Source organism: Armigeres subalbatus, chromosome 1, assembly GCF_024139115.2.
Source record: "Armigeres subalbatus isolate Guangzhou_Male chromosome 1, GZ_Asu_2, whole genome shotgun sequence".
NCBI classification, from domain to species: Eukaryota; Metazoa; Arthropoda; class Insecta; order Diptera; family Culicidae; genus Armigeres; species Armigeres subalbatus.
The window spans coordinates 85,114,083-85,133,848 of record NC_085139.1 but is presented as its reverse complement, the minus strand read 5'-3'; the positions used below and the strand labels follow the sequence as shown (position 1 = coordinate 85,133,848).

The window sequence follows — 19,766 nt, the reverse complement described above, 5'->3', positions numbered from 1 at the left end:
CTCTCGTCTTCCTTCTTCCTTTTCTTTCTTTCTTCTGCCTTCTTCCTTCTTCCTTCTTTCTTCTTCTTTTTCCCTTCTTCCTTCTTTTTTATTCCTTCTTTCGTTTTCCTGCTTCCTTCTCCCTTCTTCTTCCTTCTTCCTTCTTCTTTCTTCCATCTTCCTTCTTCTTTCTTCCTTCTTATTTCTTCCTCCTTTTTCCTTTTGTCATCTTCCGTTCCGTGTGATTAATTAACTCTGCTACTCGAAAACATGGCAAAAAAAATGCTTTTTTTTATTGGCGGTTCGTACAATTTAGTAGAGGGGCCCTCCTTAGCCGTGGGGTAAGACGCGCGGCTACAAAGCAAGACCATGCTGAGGGTGGCTGGGTTCGATTCCCGGTGCCGGTCTAGGCAATTTTCGGATTGGAAATTGTCTCGACCTCCCTGGGCATAAAAGTATCATCGTGTTAGCCTCATGATATACGAATGCAGAAATGGTAACTTGGCTTAAAAACATCGCAGTTAATAACTGTGGAAGTGCTTAATGAACACTAAGCTGCGAGGCGGCTCTGTCTCAGTGTGGGGATGTAATGCCAATAAGAAGAAGAAGAAGTTGTTCGGCTAAACGGCATTTCGGCAATATGACCCGTTAAGCAAACGACATCTTTTGTTCGGCCAAATGAGATTCTCAGCCGTGTCGTTGCCAAACGATCATATTGATCAAACTGTATTTTCGGCTTAATGGCCTGCTCGGTCAAACGACATTTTCGACCAAATGGCCCTTTCTGCCAAACAACTCTATTGATCACATGATCAGTTCGTCCGATAACCGTTTCGGCCAAACGTTTAATTCGGCCACATAAAATTCGGCTAGTTGACTTCCGGCCTTACGTGTTATTCGGTCAAGTGGTGGCCAAACACAATGTTCGACCGTATGACCCGTTTGGCCAAATGGCACATTTTTGGCTCAAGGTTATGTTTATCCACATAACTCGTCTTGCCAAATGATATTTTCGGCCGTATGACCCGTTCGGTTTGATGATCCATTAGATCAAACGAAATGTTCCGCCATATGACTTCTTCGATCAAAAAGCTTTTTCGGTTAAGTGTTTTTCGGGTGGATTCGGGCAAACATCTTTCTGTCTAGTGGCGTTCAGCCAAACGACTTCCGTGGAAATGAACTACGGCCAAATCGCCTTTCCTGCTTTCTATTTATTCATCTGAGTAAAATTAAATTGTTATACATGCAGCGGTGAGCAACTCAACCAATCATTAAGATCAGTCATTCTTGACCAATTGTCATCCATAGCTAATTCGCCCAAAGGAAGTTGCCAGAACCATTACAAAACTGATCGAGCGCAATATTTCAATTTTTCGACCAGCAGACCAGCATTTAAAAAACTTTCGAATTATTCCATTAGTGCAGTGCAATTTGGCTGCAGGATGAAACATTTAACAACCCATCAAGTGGTTCGGTTAGCAAAAGAGGTTCAAAACCAGCCTCACACGAGGAAATATTTTGGTATGGTTCTTCTGGAAAGAACTGTGACTCTATCTGGCAGGAGGAAATTCTTCACAAAATGCTTCAAGGAAATTTTGCTTTGTTCTTACTGAAAATTAGTCGTCTTTTTTTCTGTTCATAGCAAGTGAGAGTTAAATGTCACTTATCGAACCGGAAAGCTGTTCTTATTGGAGTTCCAAAAAGAGCCGCTCTCAGCCACACATTCTGCGTTTAGCGTTTCCTTTTTGCTGGAGAAGCTCTCGTAATCTTTCTTGCAGAAATTCGCAAAAAAATGTGTGGGCAATAAGATCCTTGGTCGACCGATTTCCAATACCTCGGCTTGACGTTATGCAGCCTACATACAGTCAAACATGTTTGTCAAATATTGATCCCAAGCAAATAGACAAGTTGGTCAACTCGGTTTGTCTAACGACTCTACACACGATCAAACTGGTTTTAAACCAGCGCACTATGGGGAATTTTCATACAAATGGGCGGCCAAAAATATGTTTTCAATGAAAACTGTTTCTATGCACCATATATTATGTGAAGGAATATTGAAGAACCTTTTTTAACCCTTTAAGGGCCATCGCTAACCATTCGAAAAATGTCATCCCCGAAAAAAAAACAAAAAAAAAATAAAAATAAATTCGGTGATTTTTTTTGTTTGTTTCCAATACAGCATGCATAAAATAGCAAACAACCTTATATCTAGTAATAATGTTGTTCATTTTTTAATCATTACGAGGTATAGAGAATAAAACTACAATTTTCAAGAAAACTTTGATTGCAGCGTTCTCGTAAAAGCACAAATATGCGCAAGCAAATCAATCACTAAAAGGTGGTACTAGGGTTATATTTCAATCCCCCATTTACAGATGAGGGGACATTAGGTTAGCGGGACCATTTTATAGCAAAGAATTATGATAATTAAAGTTTCCCTTCCACAACTTTTTGATAATAATCTTCGCGTGCAAAACAAACCAATCTATCGGAAAGCTTATGTTTTAAGCTTTGAAATATATTATATATAATAACCCTGTTTGTCTGTCCGGTAACTAGCCAACCAGATGCAGCACGCGGGGAAATTCTCACAAAAAATAAAATATTTGACACTTCAATTCTTTTTTACTATCAGATGCAGAAAACAAAACCAATGACAACCTTAGACGAACAGACACCGCATTTGATGAAAAAAAAAAACACAGACAACAGACGTTGAAAATTTTGTTTTTTTAATGCATGAATTATTTTTGAAAAAAAAAAAACACTTGCCATGGGCGCTACTGCGTCCACAAATAAACAAGTAGTATATAAAACCTTAGGATATTTGGAGAAAAATTGACATCATAACATACAAATCAAAGTAATGATTTTTTTAATTTTTATCAGCTTTTTCACTTCACCAGCCCATACATTTTGACTGAATAAACACAGCGCTTCAATATTTTCCGATTCTCTTATCTAGGGTATATACTTTCATATGATATATAAATTAGACAAATTGGAGATAGTAAATTTTTCGATTGATGGCCACCGTTTCCCCCATAGTGCAGCGATGGTCTACGCTTTTCCTGCTTAGTACGACTGCGATGGGATGACGCTTCAAATCAAACAGAACAGAACTGAGGATGGTGCTGAATCTCGGCTCATTCCACCCAACCGAGGATGTTCATATAGGATTGTGAATGTTAAATTCATCGACTATTGATTCCAGCTAGAGCTTCCACAATTTAAAGTTGTACCAGTTCAGGAAATCCTATGCTAGCAAATTATACCTTTCCTCTTACTATTCTCCATACTATTATGTAATACTCGAGGTTTTTTTTCATATCATCAAGGGGTAACACATTTTTAGAGCGCTCAGATGATTTTTTTTGTTTAAATGAATTTTACTCTACAAGGGAATCACTTTGTTATGTAGGAACTGTTCCATTGGAAAAGTCAATGAAATACAACAAGATTCTTGTGGTGATGAGGCATCAATAAAATTTTCCATCTTACTTGAACAAATATGTAAACAGAATAAAGCGATTAATTATTATCGCATTCCTTGACCGTGTATTCAGTGCGGTGCTGTGTCCATTATCGTGGATTCTTCGCATCGTCATAAATTTGCTTTTGTTTTGTTCCATCCCGGAAATCGAGACAGACTGTATCGCCCAATCAGTCACTTCCAGCATGGTTTTGTTCCAGCCGGCGAGCTTGCTATGGAAAAGAACAAACCATTTCTTCGTATCTATACATCCACGTTTCCAAAACCATTGATCACCACTTGATTGACACTGATAGCGCGAGCTACACAATGCTGTAAACAGACACTCGCTGCATGGATCTCGATTCCGTAGCGCCAGATGGCTTACGTTTCTCCGGTTCACCTGCTCGAGTCGTGATACCCGCTCAGCAGACCATTCGATATCGGGTTGCACTAAGGTGTTTCATACGGGCTTGCTCGTAAGTGAGTGACCATCGCCTCCCCGGAAGGGGGTTTTCGCACTCGCGCATTGCCTTCGTGGGGGGAAGGGAGGTCGCCTCCAAACTGCTTTCGCCCGCCAATCTGAGTCGTCGTGGGCGGTGATATTCGGCACCAATCGGGGAGCTACTCTCAGCCCATCGTTTTGGAACTTCGGCTTCGGCAAACTATGTGCGGCCACCGAAGATGCGCGAATCGGAAAGACATCAAAGACGCGACGCTGTCGTCATTGGTTACGATGTAGCAGATGTGGCTTTTCTAGCCCAGCGGTTGCCAAACTGCTACATTATTTCTCATAACATTTTTCCACAGAAATCAACAAAAGATTTCATATTGGCAACAGATTTTCCCCAATTACCGCTTCTAGTTAAAACTTTTTGAATGCTCATTAAATTTGGTTTTAAAGAGTTGGGGAAAAATTTCATATCACATTGTATATCTTGACGAAAAAAAATGAACGAAGAGATAACGTTATTCGGTTGAGTACCTATTTACCACAGATATCTATTCCTGAGTTATTCTGATTTGAACACGAATGTATTAAAAAGATAACTCTAGCAGAGTAAATCAGTATAGCAACTTGTTCATTTAGATAATTAATGTAATCTTTTTAGATACGTATTTCGACTGAAGACGGCCTTACAGTTGAAGGTCGAAATACTTATCTGTAAATAGTACAATGTGATGGAATTAAATGGAACAATACAAAACTAAACTTATGATGAGGGTGAATATGTAGTGTGTTTGCAAATAACAGTTTTTTCCGTATTTTTCGAAGCAAATCGAAGCTCAATCATAGAATTTGGATAACTATTTCCTCGTGTAAATAGTTTGAAAACGCAGAAGTGGTACGCTAAGTCGCACACGTTGTGCATCCCTGCTCCAGTCAATGGGTCAGTTTTTCCACGGGATACACTACCTGGCGATAGAAGGGACTCTCAAGAATCGGGAATGGGCTAGGTTGGTATATAAATGATCGAAGGCAAAGTCCCATACGTATAATTCGAAAAACGCCGGTAGACACAGTTGACGCGCGATTGGATTAATTGTTTGCGCACTTGGTTGACGAGTCTGAAAGTGAAAATATTTGTGTTTTATCAGGTGTGCGGAGCGCGGCCTGCGGTCTATTAAGCTATTAAGAAGAAAAGCGCAGTGCAATCCAAGTTTTTGGTCCGCTTTGTTATTACGCAAAACAAGTGTCTGGTGGACCAATTTCTGAAGTGGCGTCGGTTCTATATTTGTGCGCAGAATAACAATTCCAAAAAGTGTTGATTTTTCCAAATCATTCAAGTGGGTTGAATTGGTTTGGATAAGCTTTGAAAGGTTAGTGTGGAAATATCCTAGCGAAATAGTAATATGCAAATACCTTCATTTTCGTTCAGTTCAGTTCAACAAAATTTTGAGTTTTTTGTGTGTGTTTTTAACATGATAGTACGCCTGTGGTACATCAATTTATTATGTGCGATAGTCTTATTTGGCCTAGAGATTCTTATAAAACCATTAAACGATTAGCGTTTTACTCTGCCCGACGTTTCGACCATTGGATGTGGTCTTTTTCAAGGGGAAAAAATAGGACAATCGTTTTCGTCCTAATTTGAGCACAACGTTTAATCATTTCTTTTCCTTTGAAAGACCACATCCAATAGTCGAAACGACGGGCAGAGTAAAACGCTAATCGTTTAATGGTTTTATAATACTGAGATAGCCGAAATATCTTCATAAAAACTATTTCCAGTTGTCTCCAATACCATATGTCTTATTTAGCATCAAGTGAAAAATGTTGGGTTTCGAACGCTTCTCTGGTTTTCTAAATATAGGTACAGAGTGTCATTGGTTATACTGATATTCGGATAGCCATATCAGATATACACAATCTATCCTACAGTTAAAAGTTGTTGAACTAGTGACCCATTCTCACCTCGATTTAACACGTTACTTCCGTTGCCAGTTTACCCTGCTGGATAGCTTCCTGTTCTTTTTAGTGTCTGATGTTTTGCATTCGTTTCCTTTCTTCTTCGATTTCTGTAACAGATATGCAACTGATGGTACCCGCAAGTCGAGCACATCTGTAGAAATGTGCGAAAAATAACTGCTTGCAAAGTTTTTATAACTTCGTAAACAATTTTGTATAAGAAATTTTAATCAGCTCTAAACGTCACACAACAAAGTTTGTTTGAATGTTCAGTAGATCATAGAGGCTATAAAGTGAAAAATTCAATTGCAAAAAGACAATTGCAAAAAGTCTTAGTTAAACATGTTTACCTTAAGTCTACTAGATCTTGACGTTCATAAGATTTATTAGTAATTCGTAGAAAGCATCCCATACAAATTTTAGAGAATTCCTGAAAGTTAATGATCATTTCTTGAAACAATTAGTGGCTTGCAAATTTATCGGATTCGTGATTTAAGTTTTCCAGAATGAATGTCATGCTTCGAGGTCCCTCATAAAACCTTGAAATAGAATGTTTGTCCTGCAAATCAGAGAGACTTTTAAGAACTCATTGTGAAGAGGAGAACACTGCTATGAATACGAAAAGTAGTCATTTCATTGTAAATGATTTTATTGGCTGACAAGTCTGTTCTCAAATTTCAATATTCGAGCTCACACGAGCGGGCGAACTCATTTTCTATTTAAAAGGATAGCACCGCACTTCATATGAATAACACCTCGGATAAAGGTTGGTCATGCCTAATTCATATCATCTATTTTTAGTGATAACGCATATTCAAAAAACGCAGTTTCAAATCCTGAGGTAACTCAATTTCAAATATAACCAGGCTTCGGAATTGGGTTGTTTAGTAAAGAAAAATATGAGGTTTTTCATAGTTTAACATAAAGAGCGTGCTTTCCTGATCTCCAACATATTTTTATTTTGTTTGTGAACCTTTTATTTACATTTTTATACAGCAAACAATAAGCCGTTTCAATCGATAGAATGACACTAACATTCATAGAATGACAGTTGGCCCATGCAGCATAAGAACAAATTTTTAGTTCCATGCAAATTTAAAATGCAAATTAAAAATAGTTCCGGGGCTCCAAAAATTCTGAAAAATTGGGGTTAGGCTCAGTTTTTTATGCAGATTCAGAATATGTAAAAACATATATACCCCTAAACAACCCAATTCTCACTCATATGAATAAAAACCTGCGATTAATCCATTTAGCGTAGTGTGATTTTTCATGGTCCCCCTGTGAGGAAGTATTCTCATACAACATTTTTATCCGGATAGAATGGCGGGTGATAAATTCGTGAGTGCCGGATCGCCGGATAATTTAATTTTAATCCACAAATTTTCCTTCTCGTCGCCTCATCAGATAAATTTTACAAGCATATTTACAAAAATTTAGAACCGCAACGGGATTCGAACCCTAAACAATTTTAAAATATTCAGAGCGCCCACTAAAACCACGCCACCACATGAATTGATTGAAAGCGAGGAGAAAAACTGCTGTATTGAACGTTTTGCTTATCGTGGCGCATCGTCAGATTCAATCAGCTTGGAGAGGCAAAGTAAGCAGCATTTGATTTTCGCGAAACATTGGAAGAAGGATAACAATTTTTCGCACCATCGCTTGTGCCGGAGTTTATCGCACTGTATTTTATCCGGATAAAATGCATGGTGGAGTGATCAGTTGTCGCGTGAGTGAGTGAGAAATCTGAACCCTGAATATAACTCTTTATCTGGGTAAGTGATTAGAAGAGGTTCATGAGCCTAAACCCCGAATAGATTCATACTTAATAGTGTGATCCTCGCTTTTTAAGCTTCACTAGGAAGTGAAAATCAACTCTGGGATTTTTTGCAAATTTCTTCATTATCTTAAAACCGCAGTATAAAGCTTAATATATTCAATAGATCTTTTTCATATAAGACAATATGACATAGAATTTTTCCCCCTACTTTTCTAGAACGAGCATAGAATAGCATAATGCATAGTACATACATACAAATTGTAAAAAATCCAAATATGCTCGACTTGCGGTTAGCGGCAGTGCATCTCTGAATAACTTGGGAATCCACCTTGTGCCAAGAGGGCTGCAATCTTGAATTTGAAGAATAGCGTTTCATGCATTTAATATCTGCATAATCACATTTAGTTTTAGAATATTCCAATGTGATTTTTACATATATCTGACTATAGGGCACTGCACGGAACGATCTCTTCCTTTTTCGTACTTCATAATTTTTGATATTAACTGGCCTTGTTGTTTTCTAATTTCTTTGCTGCGAGAAAGAGACAAAGCAGCTCGTGCAGTGCCCTATTGTGCTTGGCTCATAACTTACATTCTAAGGAATTTACCCACATGAACGTAATTGATTTTGACCTTGGTTTTTGGAACGGCGATTGTGCGCATCATTCAGACTATTTTTGTTCACTAATGTGCCCAATAGGGCCCTCCTTAGCCGTGCGGTAAGACGCGCGGCTACAAAGCAAGACCATGCTGAGGGTGGCTGGGTTCGATTCCCGGTGCCGGTCTAGGCAATTTTCGGATTGAAAATTGTCTCGACTTCCCTGGGCATAAAAGTATCATCGTGCTAGCCTCATGATATACGAATGCAAAAATGGTAACTAGGCTTGGAAACCTCGCAGTTAATAACTGTGGAAGTGCTCAATGAACACTAAGCTGCGAGGCGGCTCTGTCCCAGTGTGGGGATGTAATGCCAATAAGAAGAAGAAGAATATGCCCAATAGAAAGAATAGATTCCAATCTATCTGGTAGAAACGTCAATTGAACAAAATATGCTGAATGGGGAGAGAGAGTATTACCCGTCTTAAATTTTAAAGTCAAATACAATAACGCCTATTTGAAAACAGCTGCTAGACATATTTGGTTGTAATGAGAAAAGCTAAACTAGGGACTCAACACGTATCTCAGTCGGTGGTTCTAGAACCAAAACAAAAACGCCACGTTTGAGCCTTCTTTTGGATACGGATGAGTGTCTCTTAATTGGGGAATTAGAATGCCGTCATCCTACTCTCATTCTTTTCCTCAGCATATGGACATGACTTCTCTAAACACATAATCTCTTATACAATAATGTGCTCGACGGAACACTACCAGTCTTATCCCATTGAGAACCTGTTCGGAACATCCGCTCAGGGGGTGTAGTCTTTTCAGTTTCAGAGATTTGTGTTAATTTAAGTTTATTCATAGAAAAGATGATGGATCAATCTAAAATGGGGTAGATTGGGGAAGATTCAATGCAGTCTTAAGAAGAGACCGAGATATCAAAACTATTCATGAATAGTGAAAAGTGAGAACTGAGAAGTAAGAAATGAAATATAAAATTCAGATCTTTTCACTTTTTACCTTACAAGTTCTTACTTCACAAATTTTTCACTTCTAGCTTCTCAAGAAAAGCAGGAAGGAAGGAGAAGAAATGATAATAAGGAATAAATATTAGGTTGAAAAATTCCAATTTTTACCTCACTTTTCACTTCTCACTACTTGGTCTTTTTACTTTTCAGTTCACTCTTTTTACTTTTCACTTCTCACTTCTCACTACTCACTTTGCACTTTTCACAATTCACTTCACACTTCTCGCTCCTCATTTCTCCCTTCTCACTTTTCACTTCTCACTTCACATTTCTCACTTCGAATTTCGCACTTCTCACTTCTCATTTCTTACTTCTCACTTTTATATTCTCATTTTTGCCTTTCACTTCTCAAACTTTTCACTTTTAACTTCTGACCCCTCACTTTTCACTTCTCTTTTCTCAATTCTTACTCACTTCACATTTCTTTCTTCTCACTTCTCATTTTTCGCAATGTACTTTTCACTTTTTGCTTTTCTTTTCTCACTTTTCATTTCTCACATCTCATTTTACATTTCTCACTTCAAATTTGTCACATCGCACTTCTTACTTCTCACCCCAAATAACATTTTAAGTTTCAAAACGCTCATGAAGACCATAATCTACTATTCAAAAGTGTTATAAATCCATTTAAAACCAAAATTTTACTAGGGACTTCTTACTTCTCACTTTTTACTTTTCACTTTCACTTCCCTCTTTTCACTTCTCATTTTCCATTTCTTACTCCACAGTTCTCAGTTCTCAAATTTCTTACTTATAACTTCTCACTTCTTACTTCTCACTTCTCACTTTTTACTTCTCACTTCTCAATTCTTACTTCATACACTCGTCACTTTTCACAGTTTACTTTTTACTTCTTTTTTCTCACTTCACTCTTCTCACTTCGAAATTGTCACTTTCACTTCTTTATTTTCCCTTCTCATTTCTTAATTTTTCACTTTTCATTTCTCACTTTCCACTTCTCACTTCACAGTTCTCACTTCTTACATTTTTCACTTCTAACTTCTCACTTTTCACTTCTCAATTCCTTCTTCTCACTTATCACTTTTGACTATTTGCTTCCTATTTCCTATTATGAGATGAGTGAAATATCTCATTCCTCACTTCTCGCTGCATATTTCATGTTATTCCTACCACTCATTACTCACAATATAATATTTTTTTACTTTTCGGCCAAATGGCCCGACGTCGTATATGTTGTGCATGTAAACTGATTCTGACAACATCGAGCTAAGGAGGTGAAAATGCTTTGGCAAATTACTTCGACTTATGGAGATAACGCAGTATGAAAAATTCAAGGGACTTCAAGAGAAAACATCGAGTTACAGAACATCGAGTTAGAGGGAGTTCACTATTCACAACTATTTAGCTATTGGAACTGAATAAAACCTGCCTTATCTTAATCCTGATAATTGGTGCATCAAACTTGGCAGTTTGTATCCTAATAAACTTTTTCGGGTGATTTTGTTTATCCTCAAAATAAAAAGAAAGTTAGTAATTATTTTACATAGAAAAGCTTATTATTCCTTGAGTTTTATTAATATTTTCAAAATATACCTGAAAACTCTGGCAGTTGTTGGTGAACAATATAATCCATGGATGCTGCGACATCGCTAAGAACACCAGAATTGATTAACCCCTTGTTTATTTATAGCGATCGTAAAAAGCTGGACAAACTGTTTCTACTGAACTGTTTGCGGATAGACCTTAATGGTCACAAACTGTGACAAGCTGTCCGGGGCACTAACCTTAGGATTTTGCTTGATTTCGCCATGAATAATGCGGTTGTGAAGGTCAGTATGTTTCGGCTTACAGCCTCTTCCGGGAGGAGTTTCAAGTGACGCATGCTTTCCTTGGGGATATAGCCAGAGATTGGCCGAAGAGATTGGAAATTAGTTTGTTTTGGAGCCCAGGATAGTGTATTTTGTACATCGCCAGTTGATACAGAGGTACCATCTAACTTCGACACCCGTGGAAACTACTCCAGCCAACCGACGGCCGTCTTTTCGCCCAACCATCTTCCGGCAACTCGATTGCCTTCCACCGGCCGCGTTGCTAAACTGCAGCCCGAAAGCTGTATCGTGGTTCGGCCTTCCATCGGTAGTAGAATAGTCAATCCGCATCTGGTCAACCATCGGATGCCGCATTGTTAAATACCTTGTTGGCTTTATGATTTCAGGTCACCTGTAGGCTGCATCATCATCATCGGCGTCCTGCAGATTGCCCTTACCTTTCGGCCGACCAGCTTCCTTCTTTTATGCTAACCAATAACCCACTCGTAAACGTATTAAAATCAAATTTTACGGTTAACTCCCTTCTTAAAATCACCCCACACAAAGACTCTGGGACCCGGAGCAACAAGAGGCCTTCTACGACCTAGGGGAGTAACTAGGGGAGTAGCTGTGGATGCCCTGTCCCTCACGGAATAGGACCGATATACTTCAAAATCTTTGCATATGGCGACTAAATAGTTAACTCTTCGACTGTGGTAGCGATTCGAGGTTTATTGATGAATGGGTTGCTCCAATTCTTGACATTGGGAGCCTATGCCACACTTCATGTGGTTACAAACAAAACACAGTATCTTGATTTCGATCTGGATGTGAGGTTGGTGGTATCATTTGTTGCTGCTGTAACTTCTCCTCTAATTGTTGGCATCTGTATTGTAGTTCAATCAAAGGTAATTGCCTATTTCCGGGAATTAAACCACCCGACTTGGACGTTAATTTACAATGTTATGAAAACTCATATGTGAATATGTACGTTATGTGGAAGATATTGATTTGGAAAATGTATTGGAGGTAACCACTTTCCCTTCGATGGGACTCGAACCCATGACCCTACAGTACGCTAGACTGGTGCTTTAACCAACTAAGCTACGAAGGACCTCCGTCGGCCTTCGCAACCTAGCGGCTACTGAACGAGCTCGAGATTCCCAAATTGGACGCATAGTCAAATCACTCGCAATCCATTTCTCAAGCCAACACTTCCACATGTGTATTGTACACGTCCACATTAGAGGAGCGTGAGTATTTAGAATGTCTGGCGGCTGTACACATTCTTCATCAGCAACTGTACTGATCAAGTGAGGTTGTGTAAGCTATTTGCCAGTCGGTCGTCAAGCTCAGACCCGACCGCATTGCGTAGGCAAGAGCACGCAACTCAAGTTCAGTTCAATCAAAGGTAATTGCCTATTTCCGGGGATTAAACCACCCGACTTGGACGTTAATTTACAATGTTATGAAAACTCATATGTGAATATGTACGTTGTTGCGTGCTCTTGTTCCAATTATGTTAAACAGCATTTGGATTATAAAAAGACGAAGTCTATGTGCCCCGGAACCAGTGCCCCCCAAAGTTCTGTTCTTTTCGAAATCGGCAATTTATTATAATGCCTTACACAGCTTTTCAGAAGTTTTTTTACATTGTCCCATATCACGGGAGCTGATATCAGCAAAAGTCGATGTTTGTAATGCAGCAACATTGATTTTAAAGATGCCTCCCAGTTTTGGTTTTTTTTAAATAAGTGTCAATAAGTTTTAATAAGCACTGTCTGTAGTAACGAAGCAAGCTCTACTTTATAAATGGCATATGATGTCCAATGTTATGTGTGCTGTAGAACTGAAAAGAGGTGATCCATTCTACTTGTTGTTCAAAAGTTTTTGAAGTCGAGATGTCTTCCAATACTGATTCTTTTCTTTGGTACGCCAGTTGTGATCCGCACCAACAACTCAAAGTCTATTTTTACTGCAGTAAGATGATTCATAGTGACATGTTCATAATAGAGAAGAAATTTCCCTTGGGGCAGATCTCGCAGAATGCTTTGCTGATCATACAGACGACAATGATCTGAACTCAAGAGTATCGGACGTAGATCAAAGGATTTGTACTCCAGAACCGTTTATAGAATCTAGAACATCTGGTTCCGTCAAAACTAAGTTGAACATAATGTGCATGGGCTCTACGGACTTGCATGGACATGATTGGTTGCTGTCGGTTTTGTATCAGGCGTAGTTGCACTAATAGAGCAATTGAGATGAGCTTCAGAACAGATTGCAGAGCCTAGTATAACTGAATCATACACGTGAGCTCTTAGTCTCTTAGTCTAGCATGTACAGTAAAATATTATAGAAAATGGACGCAACAGAATTCATCATAAAACATACAATTCGGTAACAGAATATGTATCAGATAATGATTATAAGTTTATATGATGTAAATGATACAATCTTTGATAATTCATTTCAATATGACCTAATTTCATATGCTTTTAATGGAAACCATGTTCAGCGAACACGTGGCTGTTAAAAAGCCTCAAACATTCCCATTTCGAAGTACTTTTCGTGTCATGACAACATAAGCTATGGTTAAGTGCGTGGTGGCGAATAATCAGAGCGGTAGCGTGAACTATCAGCGCAGTTGGCGAAACATTCATTGGGCGCCCTTCTTCACTAACGAAAATAAAAAGCACTTGTACACCTTGTACACGTACATTTATGAGAATTTCACAAATTCCACCTGAGATGTTTATTAAAATGTTGTAATTTTTTTTAGAACTTATTTGTAAATTATGTAAATGGCCTTCCTGGGCTGGGCTAGAGGTTCATAAAAACGCTGAAGGTTTTTCGAACCCCACGTCGATCGATGAACGAAATCGCTATCGGACCTATTCGGATGAAGAAAAATCTAACTCTTGAGTGGATCTAACAAGGGTTTAGAACCACTATTGGATTTAGTTGGGTTAATGAAACGCCACTCTGGAGTGAGTTGATCGATGGTCAGAATAGCTATCGGAACTAGACGAATCAAGGAAAGCATTGTTTACAATGAGTTGGTTGATGGCAAATTCAGGCACTGGTGGGTGTGATCCCTTTTTTAAAAGTAGTAGTTTGTCCAGAATAAGGCAATGGTGGATGGGATTCGTCCTCTGGAAATACAGGGGATGTCCAAAATAACTGGGATAGGCAAATTTTGGGCATAATTAGATATGTTGTAACTACAGATATGTTCCGTTTTTATCAACACGGTCCGTGCGTTTCAGTTGATAAAATCGGAACAGTGACAAAATCGGAATAATTTTCTTTTACGGTTTTTTTAGCTAAAATTTTAGTAAAATTAATATATTGCGGGGAAAATGTTAGATTTTCAGGTTTTTCAAATGCTAATGGGCTGTCCATGTACCACGTGAACATGCTAGTGAGAGGGTAAGTGAAAAGAGACCGAAATTATTATACATAGGAAATATATATTGATGGTTAATGGTTAAGGTTCCTGGCAAGTAAGGAGTACATCAATGGAACGTCCATAAATTATGCCACGCAAAATTAACCATTTTCATTGTCCCACTTTTTCGTCTGAAATTTCCCAAAAATTGATATGAGTAGTCACACTTAAAACGTGACGTAATTTATGGAGGTTCCCTAAGGTAAGGTGGCATCCAGTGATAACATAGCAATAAATTTAAAAAATATTTGATCTCCTTAACTCTTTTTGGACGGATGGGTCATATATGCTCATCGTTTTAGATTGGCTGTGAAAAATCACACAAGAGAACTAGGCCCCCCGTTTCTTCAGCATTGTTTAATTAATCTAAACACTCAATCAAGTATAGTCATCTTGATCGTTGAGACAATAATCAATTTTATGGAATACGAGATGCTCAAGGTACTCCAAAACGTTCACGATTTCAGCCCACGGTATCTACCAGACAACCAAGGCTTTTTGCAATGTCCTCAACATCGATATGTACCAACCTGGTTCAATAAGCATATGAGCATTTTTATTTTGGAACACGAGGTGTTCATGGTACTCAAAACATTTTCGTGTTCAGTTATAAGGGTCTGTCTCATTTGGACAATTAAACTGAAATTAAACTTAAAAGTGACATTTCAATAATTATCGAAAATCCTGCTCGCAGAGCAAGATTACTTTTATTGGAATTGATGGGTAGCACCAGCCATTCTGATGACCGGGTGATTTTTTTAATTTTCGAGCTGTCACTTTTAAGTTTAATTCTCCAAATGAGACATACCCTAAGTAAATATCATAACTTTTGCAATGTCCGTTCAAAAAGCATAGGATCCTAATTTTCATGAGCATAAGATGACCAAGAGGTCTCCGGTTAGCCTTGCGAGCATAGGTGTAGGTTTGCCAATCCGGAGATGGTGAGCTAGATCCGGTCCGGTCTAGGATGTTTTCGGGTGGGAAACATTCTAGATTCACTGGGCAAAGCGTTTCCTTTGTACTTGCCCCACAAGATACATACTCATGCAATGGCGGACATTGAAAAAAGCTTTCAATTAATAACTGAGGAAATGCTAATAGAATACTAAATTGAAAAGCCGGCCATGTTCCAGTTAGGATTCAGAGCCATAAAAACAGAAGAAGATGACAAAGGTTCTCCAAAATGATCTTGAGTTAAGATCTAGATATCTACTAGATGCACAAAAACTGGGAGGTGTTTGTGTCGAGCAATTTGCCTGCCGACTTTTTTGTTGAGGTGTATAACCGACTTATATGATTACATCAAACTATATGACTTCCAGGATATTTTAACCACTCGTAAAGGCCTGCAATGGCTAGTACAAGTGTTGATTGAAGTCATATAAGTGGAATCACTGGGATATCATATCGAACAACATTCATAAGTTGGTTCATTGGATAGGTCAAAGTCGTTTTGAAAATTGGTATTAAAATGATCTGAGATCCAGGACGTTTTGAAGAGATATAATACAGTCGGAATCGAGATGTGGAACAGAAATTCTTGGAGAATTGTTCAAAAGGACTATCAGAGTAACCGTGACAATATTTTAGTATGGCATCATTTGTTTCAACGATTCGGCCCACTGTAGCTTGTAAAAGATTTAAGTGATTTTCTACCAGCTCGATGGAACTGCTAGGATGTTTAGTGATGCACAGATATATCATTTAGGACTTGGTTGATCGGGTAGATCTCATGTTAGAAAATCCTGGACATTTTGGAGAACCGAATAGGCCTGTAGTAGCTTGTAAAAAAATAAGTGAAATACTATCGGCTCAATGGACATGTTGGGATGTTCAACTATGCACAGACATATCGTTCACAGATATATCGTTCAGGTTGATCGAGTAGGTCACATGTTCCGAACTCCATGACGTTTTGGAGAACCGAAAAGGCCTGTAGTAGCTTGTAGAAGTAATGAGTGAAATCTTATCGGCTCAATAGACCTGCTGGGATATTCAACGATGCACGGATACATCGTTCAGGACTTGGTTGATCGGGTAGATTACATATTCTTCACTGTTTTGAACTCAAGGACGTTTTGAAGAAACGAAAAGGCCTGTAGTTGCGTGTAAAAGTAATGAGTGAAATCCTATCGACTCAATGTACCTGCTAAGATGTTCAACGATGCACGAATACGTCGTTCAGGGCTTGGTTGATCGGGTATATCACATGTTAAGAAATCCAGGATGTTTTGAAGACCCTGAAATAGTTTATGTTTTTTCAAAACTCGATCAATTCTTGTCTTATGATCACATAGATATTTTTGAATATATATCTCAGCCTAGGACAATTTGTTTGTAGATATATTTCCTAATACATTCGAGGATATGTACTCCAGAACAGTTTGGACGGCCTAGAACGTCCGAAAAAGTATTTCAACGATTTTTCAGTTATATCAGACTGCCAGATAACAATGTAATCCTCCGTTCTGAAATAATAAAGTGCAAACAAATCCGCATCTTGTTACTTTCATTTCGAAAAGAGAGGCAATCGGTGAAGAGAATCATCTCTTGTTAATTACGCCTTTATTACCGCTAGTGCTTGAAATATTATAAATACAACATTTGGCAAAAAACTAACCCAAGTTATTTTATTGTAAAAGCTAAATCTGCTTAAAAAAAATTATTGATTTTATTTGTTGATGAAAACGGAATAATTTTGTTGATGAAATCGGAGCGTGACAAAATCGAAGCGTGACAAAATCGGAACGTGATAAAATCGGAACATACCTGTATGTCAAATATTATCCGATTTGGACAAATCAGGGATGCCTGAACTAGAAATTTAATGTAGTTTCACCATATGTTCATGGAACCGACAATGGCCATCGGGTACTGGAGATATTCCGGGTTTTTCGAAGGTAGGTTCAGAACCGTAAATTTGTCGTGGGTATTAGGATAAGTGGTGGTTAGAAACAGAATAATATTAGTAACCACAAATAAAGTAGGGCTCTTTCTGATTGGAACCATATGTTGAAATTTGAAATCGGCCCAGTATCAAGTGAGATATGGCCATTTGTTTAGAATCGGTGCCGATCAGGAGTTTTAAAAGGGAACAGGCCACAAATTCATTTGAATCAAGCTTTTTGACCGAGCTTCCATTATGATTACATTCCAGAAGTCTTCTGTCACGTCTAGAATGAAAAACCAACCAAAAAGACGGATTCTGAAGTCACTGGGGTGCCCCCGGGGAACCCGTAGAGGGGACATTTCAGTTTTGGCACCAAAGCTAGCCATTCGACGGTTCGTTTTTCACGGTTTTCTATCAGGAAGCGAGGTATGAGTATAAAATGGACCATTGATTGCTATGACCGCTTCCGGGACCTACGGATTGTCCCCGGGGAACCCGTAGAAGGGGACATTCCAGTTTTAGCGCCAAAACTGGTCATTCGACAGTTCGTTTTTCATGGTTTTCTGTCAGGAAGTGAGGTATGAGTATAAAATGGACAATTGATGACTTTGACCGCTTCCGGGGCCTACGGATTGTACCTGGGGGATCCTGGGGGACAATCCGTAGGTTTCGGAAGCTATCGAAGCCATCAATTGTCCATTTTATACTCAAGCCTCGCCTCCTGATAGAAAACCATGAAAAACGATCTGTCGAACGACCAGTTTTGGCGCTAAAACTGGAATGTCCCCTGCTACGGGTTCCCCGGGGACAATCCGTAGGTCCCGGAAGCGATCATTGCAATCAATTGTCCATTTTACACTAATACCTCGCTTCCTGATAGAAAACCATGAAAAACGAACCGTCGAATGACCAGTTTTGGCGCTAAAACAGAAATGTCCCCATCTACGGGTTTCCCGGGGACAATCCGTAGGTCCCGGAAGCGGTCAAAGCCATCAATGGTCCATTTTATACTCAAGCCTCGCTTCCTGATAGAAAACCATGAAAAACGATCCGTCGAACGACCAGTTTTGGCGCTAAAACTGGAATGTCCCCTGCTACGGGTTCCCCGGGGACAATCCGTAGGTCCCGGAAGCGATCATTGCATCAATTGTCCATTTTACACTAATACCTCGCTTCCTGATAGAAAACCATGAAAAACGAACCGTCGAATGACCAGTTTTGGTGCTAAAACAGAAATGTTCCCATCTACGGGTTTCCCGGGGACAATCCGTAGGTCCCGGAAGCGGTCAAAGCCATCAATGGTCCATTTTATATTCAAGCCTCGCTTCCTGATAGAAAACCATGAAAAACGATCCGTCGAACGACCAGTTTTGGCACTAAAACTGGAATGTCCCCTGCTACGGGTTCCCCGGGGACAATCCGTAGGTCCCGGAAGCGGTCATAGCCATCAATGGTCCATTTTATTCTCATATCTAGCTTCCTGATAGAAAACCATGAAAAACGAACCGTCGAATGGCTAGCTTTGGAGCCAAAACTGAAAAGTCCCCTCTACGGGTTCCCCGGGGGCACCCCAGTGACTTCAGAATCCGTCTTTTTGGTTGGTTTTTCATTCTAGACGTTACAGAAGACTTCTGGAATGTAATCATAATGGAAGCTCGGTCAAAAAGCTTGATTCAAATGAATTTGTGGCCTGGTCCCTTTTAAAACTCCTGATTGGAACCGATTCTAAACAAATGGCCATATCTCACTTGATACTGGGCCGATTTCGAATTTCAACATATGGTTCCAATCAGAAAGAGCCCTACTTTATTTGTGGTTACTAATATTATTTTGTTTCTAACCACCACTTATCCTAATACCCACGACAAATTTACGGTTCTGAACCTACCTTCGAAAAACCCGGAATATCTCCGGTGTCCGATGGCCATGGTCGGTTCCATAAACATATGGCAAAACTACATCAAATTTCTAGTTCAGGCATCCCTGAATTGTCCAAATCGGATAATATTTGACATAGTTACAACACATCTAATTATGCCCAAAATTTGCCTATCCCAGTTATTTTGGACATCCCCTGTAGGTGTTTGCCTGGAATAAGGCAATAAGGCCTGCAAAAAGTCCGAGATGAATTTGATCCTTTCCTCGAAAGTAGTGCCGGAGTTTATCGCACTGTATTTTATCCGGATAAAATGCATGGTGGAGTGATCAGTTGTCGCGTGAGTGAGTGAGAAATCTGAACCCTGAATATAACTCTTTATCTGGGTAAGTGATTAGAAGAGGTTCATGAGCCTAAACCCCGAATAGATTCATACTTAATAGTGTGATCCTCGCTTTTTAAGCTTCACTAGGAAGTGAAAATCAACTCTGGGATTTTTTGCAAA

The 19,766-nt window shown here is 39.1% G+C and overlaps 1 protein-coding gene across 9 annotated transcripts in view; it reads left to right on the top strand.

Moving 5' to 3' along the window:
- The window catches only part of LOC134217380 (sodium-coupled monocarboxylate transporter 1-like), a 114,647-nt gene that overhangs the window by 20,616 nt on the left and 74,265 nt on the right, over window positions 1–19,766 (top strand). The window contains exon 1 of one of the 9 annotated variants that reach the window (XM_062696783.1): window positions 5,138–5,275. The exons of the other annotated variants lie outside the window; for them this stretch is intronic. The gene's annotated coding sequence lies outside the window, so the exon portion shown is untranslated. Of the gene's footprint in view, window positions 1–5,137; window positions 5,276–19,766 lie in introns of those variants that run through there. 9 annotated transcript variants of the gene reach the window in all.